Source organism: Silene latifolia, chromosome X (genome assembly GCF_048544455.1).
Source record: "Silene latifolia isolate original U9 population chromosome X, ASM4854445v1, whole genome shotgun sequence".
Lineage (NCBI taxonomy): Eukaryota > Viridiplantae > Streptophyta > Magnoliopsida > Caryophyllales > Caryophyllaceae > Silene > Silene latifolia.
Window position 1 is genome coordinate 176,488,281 of NC_133537.1, and position 6,721 is coordinate 176,495,001.

Below are 6,721 nucleotides of genomic sequence, written 5' to 3' on the forward strand. Positions count from 1 at the left end.
ACGGCATATCTTGAAAGGCAAAGTAAAAGATCTAGCCTCATTGGTGAGCCACCCATATTTGGTGTCAAGAGGATTATGGGTAACCCACTTGTACATGTTAATCATGGCATCCATGTCAATGAGATGACCCCCCTTTTTCGCCACATACTTGCTATCCTTGTTGAAATTCGGATCAAAGTACTTAGCCAAAAGAGTGACTAGACCTCCATTTACAATAAAAGTGGTGCCTTGCTTTCCACAATCAACATTTGGCCATCTTTCCACTAAAAGCCTTAGAGAATTGTAAGGCTTGGTGAATTCCCTTCCAATGTTTAAGGCCGACTCAAGTAGAACACAATCGAGCTTGGTAAAGTGGTTAGTGTCTTTTCTTGCAATGATAGTATTCCCGATGACCTTGTGCCACACTTTAATGCCCGGATGGTGGACTAATAGAGCGCGACTAGCATGATAGTTCTCAAATTTCCTCCCGGAAATTGCCTCCCAAAGAGGAGCGGGGTCATACTTTTCGGGATTCTTGTAATAACTAGGTGAATCACTAAGACCCAATGCTTTACCCAATTCATCAAAGGTGATATGCCTACTCACATTAGCAAGGCGGAACTCGATGTTTTCTCTAGTCTCTACCTTAGTAACTTTCAAAGAACTCAAGAATTCTAAGGTAAGGGAGGGGTATGTCAATTCTCTTGTATCAAACAATTTTCCCAACCCCATGGCTTCAAAGAAGGCTTTTGTTTGTTCAAGGACACCCAATTTGTTCAAGGCATCTTCACATATGAATTTGGTGGATATAAAGGATTTTCTAGCATACTTGGCAAATGTATCCCTATGGGAGTTAGAAATAAAAATTACCTCCGGATAGTTTGATAATTGAGCAATTTTCGGAGTTGTTGATGTTGTTGCTTCCAAGGGAGGTTGTTGTTGTTGAACTTCCATGTTTGAACTAGCTACTACCATAGCCAATGAGGCTTTCTTTGCTTGAAGACATTTTTGTCTTGTTGAGAGTGTCTTTGCCTTAGGTGCCTTTGTTTCTCCTTTTGTCCTTGCCATTGATGATTATACCAAGAAAAGAGTGAAAATCTTCAATTTCCAAGTATACCCAAATCGATTTTAAGATGAAAGGCTTTGCCTTTATAATTTCAAAAATCGACTCAATGGTTGAAGATTTTGGTGCTTGGGTTGATTTTTGTTGGAAGATGAGTGATTAATTGTTGTTAAAAGGAAGTTTGGATTTGATTTTGTTGAATTTGGTTGAGGAAATCTTGTTTTGGTGATGGAGATGATGAGGGTTTTGAGTTTTGGGGTTTATGGGTAGTGCTTTGAATGAATGAATGAAGAAATGAATGTGGGGTGGGGTATTTAAAATACCCGAAAATTTCAAAAACTGCAGGGGAAGACGGGCGTCTTTCCTTCGGGACGCTCGGATTCTGCCTCTTTTGGTTCAGGATTCTCGCCTAAAGACGGGCGTCTTTCAGCAAAGACGCTCGGATTTATCGACTGCAGAACGGGCATCTTCTGCTGAAGACGGGCGGATTCTCAGACAGTGAGCTTTTCTTGTTTTCCACAGCCAAAAAGACGGGCGTCTTTCCTTCCAGGACGGACGGATTTCAGAAGACGAGCGTCTTCTCTACCAGGACGCTCGGATTCTCCGACAATCTCAAAATTTCAAATTCCCAGTTAAAAATGGACGGGCGGATTCAGGCAAAGACGGGCGTCTTTCCTGAAGACGAGCGGATTCCCATGAAGACGCTCGGATTCTCCCTGTTTTACCCGGATTCAGTTCAATCCGTGCACTTGCATATCCCTTGTCATTTTTCGTTCTTCAAATCCCGTGTTCTTCATTGTAGGGGCACTACTAAGGCATGAATAGCCTAGGCAATTGCTATCCCCACACTAAGCTAAAGCACTACACATCAATTGAATCATTAGTCCCTCCCTCACTTCTCTCAGAAATGATAATTATCTTGATCAAGGCATAAAGATCCAAAAATGACAAAAATGCAATGTAAGAATTAAAATGCGAGTTAGGGAGTTAGAAATATTTACAAATGGTGGTTTAGGGAGGACTCCACCAAACTCTCATCCTTAGTGAGATGTCATGGGGGCATGTCCAAGGTGTTGTTGATGTTGCTCAACACCTTGAAAAAGTAGTCAAAAGCTTGTTCATTATCGTGATAAAGATCTTCAATAGACCTTTGCCCTTGTTGTCGGTCTTGATCGATATCATTACCAATATAGGGATTGAAAATCCCTTCAAAATCATCGTACCAAAGACCACAAACTTCATCTACTTGATCACTAAAGATCTCTTGAGTTGATAGAGACAACTCTCCCACTTTCTTGTCTTGGCCAATGAGGCCATCCTCTTCATTGCTCGACTTTGGTGAGCTTTTCAAGCTCTCTTTGTTACAATTCACTTGCTCTTTGAATGGAGCATCTTCAATTTTCTTCTTCCATTGGAATTCCGACTTCTTCTTATCATCCTTCCGGCTATAATGATCAACCATAAAACATGGTTCACGCAAACGGGGGGCTCTCATGGTCTTGTCAAGATTGAAAGTTATGCTCTCATCTCCCACTTCTAGCGTGAGCTCTCCATGCTTCACATCAATCACCGCACCCGCGGTGTGTAAGAAAGGTCTTCCTAGAATGATTGGAATGTTGGAGTCTTCTTCCATGTCAACAATGACAAAGTCCATCGGGATGAAAAATTTCCCAACTCTTACGGGAACATTTTCCCATATCCCTAATGGTGTCTTCGTCGATCTATCGGACATTTGGAGTGTGATATTGGTGCATTTAAGCTCTCTCATTCCTAACCTTTTACTCAACGATTACGGCATAACACTCACACTAGCCCCTAGATCACATAAGGCTTTGTTGATCGTGGTGTCGCCAATGGTACATGGTATTGAGAAGCTTCCCGGATCTTTGAGTTTTGGAGGTGAACTCCCTTGAAGTATTGCACTACTCACCTTAGTGAAGGCGATAGTCTCAAGCTTCCGGATAGACTTCTTCTTTGTGAGGATGTCTTTCATATATTTTTCATAGGCCGGCACGTGATTGATTAATTCCGTGAAAGGAATCGAGACTTCCAAATTCTTCACAATTTCCATAAATTTTCCAAGTTGGTCATCAAATTAGGGCTTGGCTTCACGACTTGGAAAAGGAAGTCTAATCACAATGGGCTCCTTCTCCTTGACCTGTCTTCATTTTTCTTTGAAATTTCTTCTTTTGATGGTTCTCCATCCTTGGAGTTTTGCACAATTTCTTCTTTGTCACTAGCTTCCACAACTTCATCCTCAACTTGCTTCTTCGGTACTTCATACCTTGTACCACTCCTCAAGTGAATGGCACTAACCGTTTCATGTCTTGGGGGATTACTTTGAGGTGGTAATTGCCCCTTTTGTCTTTGTGAGCTTGAAGATGCTAGTTGAGTCAATTGGGTTTCCAACATTTTGGTGTGAGCTAGGATGTTGTTGATGGTGATTTCCTTTGCTTGACTATCTTTTTGCATTTGAGTGAAAAACTCTTGTTGATTCTTTTGCATTTGGAGGACCGCTTTTTGAACATCAAAACCTTGGTCATTTTGTTGATTGTATGGAGTTTGATTTTGGTAACCTTGGTTTTGGTTGTAAAAGGGTCTTTGATTTTGGTTTCTCATGGGAGGTGGGGTGTATGTTGGTTGAGGGTTTTGAACATTTTGGCTTTTGTATGAGAGATTTGGATTGAATTTGGTGTTTTCATTGTAATAGTTTGAATAAGGGGTGCCACTCTTGTATGCTTGGAAAGCATTCACTTGTTCATTTGTTCCCCTACATTCACTTTCGTCATGTCCCAAAGTTCCACAATTCTCACATATCCCACTTGGGATTGATGAAGATGCCGTCATGGCATTAACATGATGCTTTGGTGATTTTGAGACTTCGTCAAGTCTAGCCATAGCTTTTTCAAACTTCAAATTGATGGTATTAATGTGAGCACTAAGTTAAGCACCCAATTAAGTAATGGAGTCCACTTCATGCTTTCCTCCTCTAGTAGCCTTGCGAGGTCTAGTATATTGTGAGTTATGGACCTCCATTTCCTCAATTTTGTTCCAAGTTTGATTGTCATCAACTTCGGTGAACATTCCATTTGATCCCATGTTGAGAATGTTCCTTGAATCTTCATAAAGACCGTTCCAAAATTGTTGTACCAAGAACCACTCGCTAAGTCCATGATGAGGACATGAGCGACAAATTCCATTGAATCGCTCCCAAGCTTCGTACAAAGATTCTTCATCCCTTTGCTTAAAGCCCGTAATTTGAGCTCTTAGCATGTTAGTCTTTTCCGGTGGATAGAACTTTTTGTAGAAAGCTAGAGCCAACTTTTTCCAAGAATCAATTCCGAGAGTAGCCATATCAAGGCCTTTCAACCATTGTTTTGCGGTGCCAATTATAGAAAAAGGAAATAAGACCCATCGAATTTGGTCTTGAGTTACACCGGTTTGAGAGATCGCATCACAATAGTCACAAAAAGTCTCCATATAAGAATGAGGGTCTTCACCTGGCATCCCCCCAAATTGGCTTGTTTTGACTAATTGGATAAATGCGGATTTGGCAATAAAATTTCCGGTTAGATGTTGTGGTGTGGGAGTACCATTGGGTAGGTTCTCCTCGGTGGGTATGGAATGTGATGAAAACTTAGGCATTGTGGGTTGATTTTGTGTTGGATTTTGTGTTGGGTTCTCCTCACCTTTTCTTGCAAAAGGGTTGATGAACTCAATAGTATTTGGTTGAATATCTACAACCTCACCAATACCTCTCAAAGTTCTCCTAGCAAGTCTTCTATTGGTTGTCAAAGTTCTTTCAATTTCGTGATCAAAGGGTAACATGTCACCTTGTGACCTTCTAGACATGCAAAATATCAAACAACTCGAAAACAATTATAACAAACCTTGAGGAGTTTTACTTCCCCAAGGAAAAGAAATACACAACTAATAACAATGTAAGAAAATCTAAATCAAGTTAACACCGTCCCCGGCAACGGCGCCATTTTTGGTCATGTTCCCTCGTGGTGTTTAGTTTTCAGTACTTGTCGTTAGGAGCACCTAGACCAAAACACAATTTATAACTTCACCAAAAACTCTACAATTAGTAAAGAGGCAAGTAAAGGTCGGATCCCAAGGGACGGGAATTGAGATGAGATTTCTATTGCCACTAGTGGTGTCTAAGGGTGTCACAATTGGGGTTTGAATTAGAACATCACTAAACTAAATAGCAATGAAAGCAAACAAGCAAGATGGATTAAAAGGGATGTAAACAATTGATAAAAGGCACTAGGGTGTCATGGGTTCATAGGGGAATAGATGGGAATTGATCATACAAACATATTCTCAAGTTATAAGCAAGCAATTATTGTTGTGATGGATCGAGTTGGTTTATATCTTACAATCCAAGGAAAGTTTGGGTCCCGGAGCCGAATCGATTAGATTGTACAACACCTACAAGTCGACTTAATCTTCCCTACTCAACAATATGCATGGTCTAATGAGACTCGAGTAGGTTTATGTCTTACAAGTCTCATTGAAAAGATAGGTGATGGTAGTAAATGCAAGGATTCATAGGCTTAGCATTTCATCAAACATAACATGTGCATAAGTTGAGATCATAATAAGCAAGCAAATAAACTATGAAAGCATATTAATTTAAGCATGAATCATTCCCCATGTTGGTTTCCCCTAATTACCCATTAACCCTAGCTAAGGAAACTACTCACTCATTATCATGTTGAACATGATAGCAAGGTTGTCAATCATACCAACAAAGTGAAACATGATGAATAAATGAAAGTGATTAACAATAATTAAAAAGGGATTAAGAGAATTATACCCTACTAATTATTCCAATAATAAAGCAAAGAATAAAAGAAGTACTTGATGCTTGATTGGAAGGTTGTCAATCTCCCAATAATAACCTAAATAATCTTCAATTACCCAAAATAAAGGATGAACAAGAGAGATATTAAGGAAATAAAACATGTATTAAAACTTGACTAAATGTTGATTACAAGATTAAAGAGAAATTTGATTGATATTAACTACTCTAAAGATTGCTAAGAAGAACATGCTCTTCTAATTAGACTAATGGGGTATTTATAGTGGGGATTAGGTGCATGAATTAGGGTTAACTAAGGGCCTAAATGACGATTAAGTCCCTTGTTGAGGAATCGCCGGTCTCTTAGGGAGACTCCGGTCTCTACGGAGACTCCGGTCTCTAGAAAAAGATGTGAATCCTTCCTTAAAGCTTGTAGAAGATGAAATGGGACTGTGTGGGAATCCGGGCGTCTTTAGCACGGGACGGGCAGATTTGGCAACTTTTGGACGGGCGTCCAGGGGGTGAAGACGGCCGTCTTCTGGAGATTCTGCCCGGGCGTCTTCTGGAGGAAAACGCTCGGATTGTGGGTGAGGGACGGGCGTCTTCAGGGGAAGACGCACGGATTGTTAGGCAGTCTCGTGCCTTCTTCTTTTCTTCCTTTTTCTTCATAAAATCCTTGAGGATTTCCTCGGGGATGCAAGGATCTTTTCTCATCATTGCCCATCTACTATAGTATGTACAAAGGCCTTCTAATCTTGTCTATCCTTGATGCTTGGTCATTGAATTCAATCAATTTAGCCTCATTTTGCCATGAAAATGCAAGGTTTGCACTCCTTTCCTACCAAGGACACAAAACCTCAAAGAATATG

General features: G+C 40.4%; 1 non-coding gene across 1 annotated transcript; it reads left to right on the top strand.

Annotated features, from left to right (window-relative positions):
- The first annotated feature begins 4,208 nt into the window (after positions 1-4,208).
- Positions 4,209-4,315, top strand: LOC141624509 (small nucleolar RNA R71). Its single transcript, XR_012534316.1, has one exon. It is a non-coding gene; the product is annotated as a small nucleolar RNA R71 (small nucleolar RNA).
- The last annotated feature ends 2,406 nt before the right edge of the window (positions 4,316-6,721 follow it).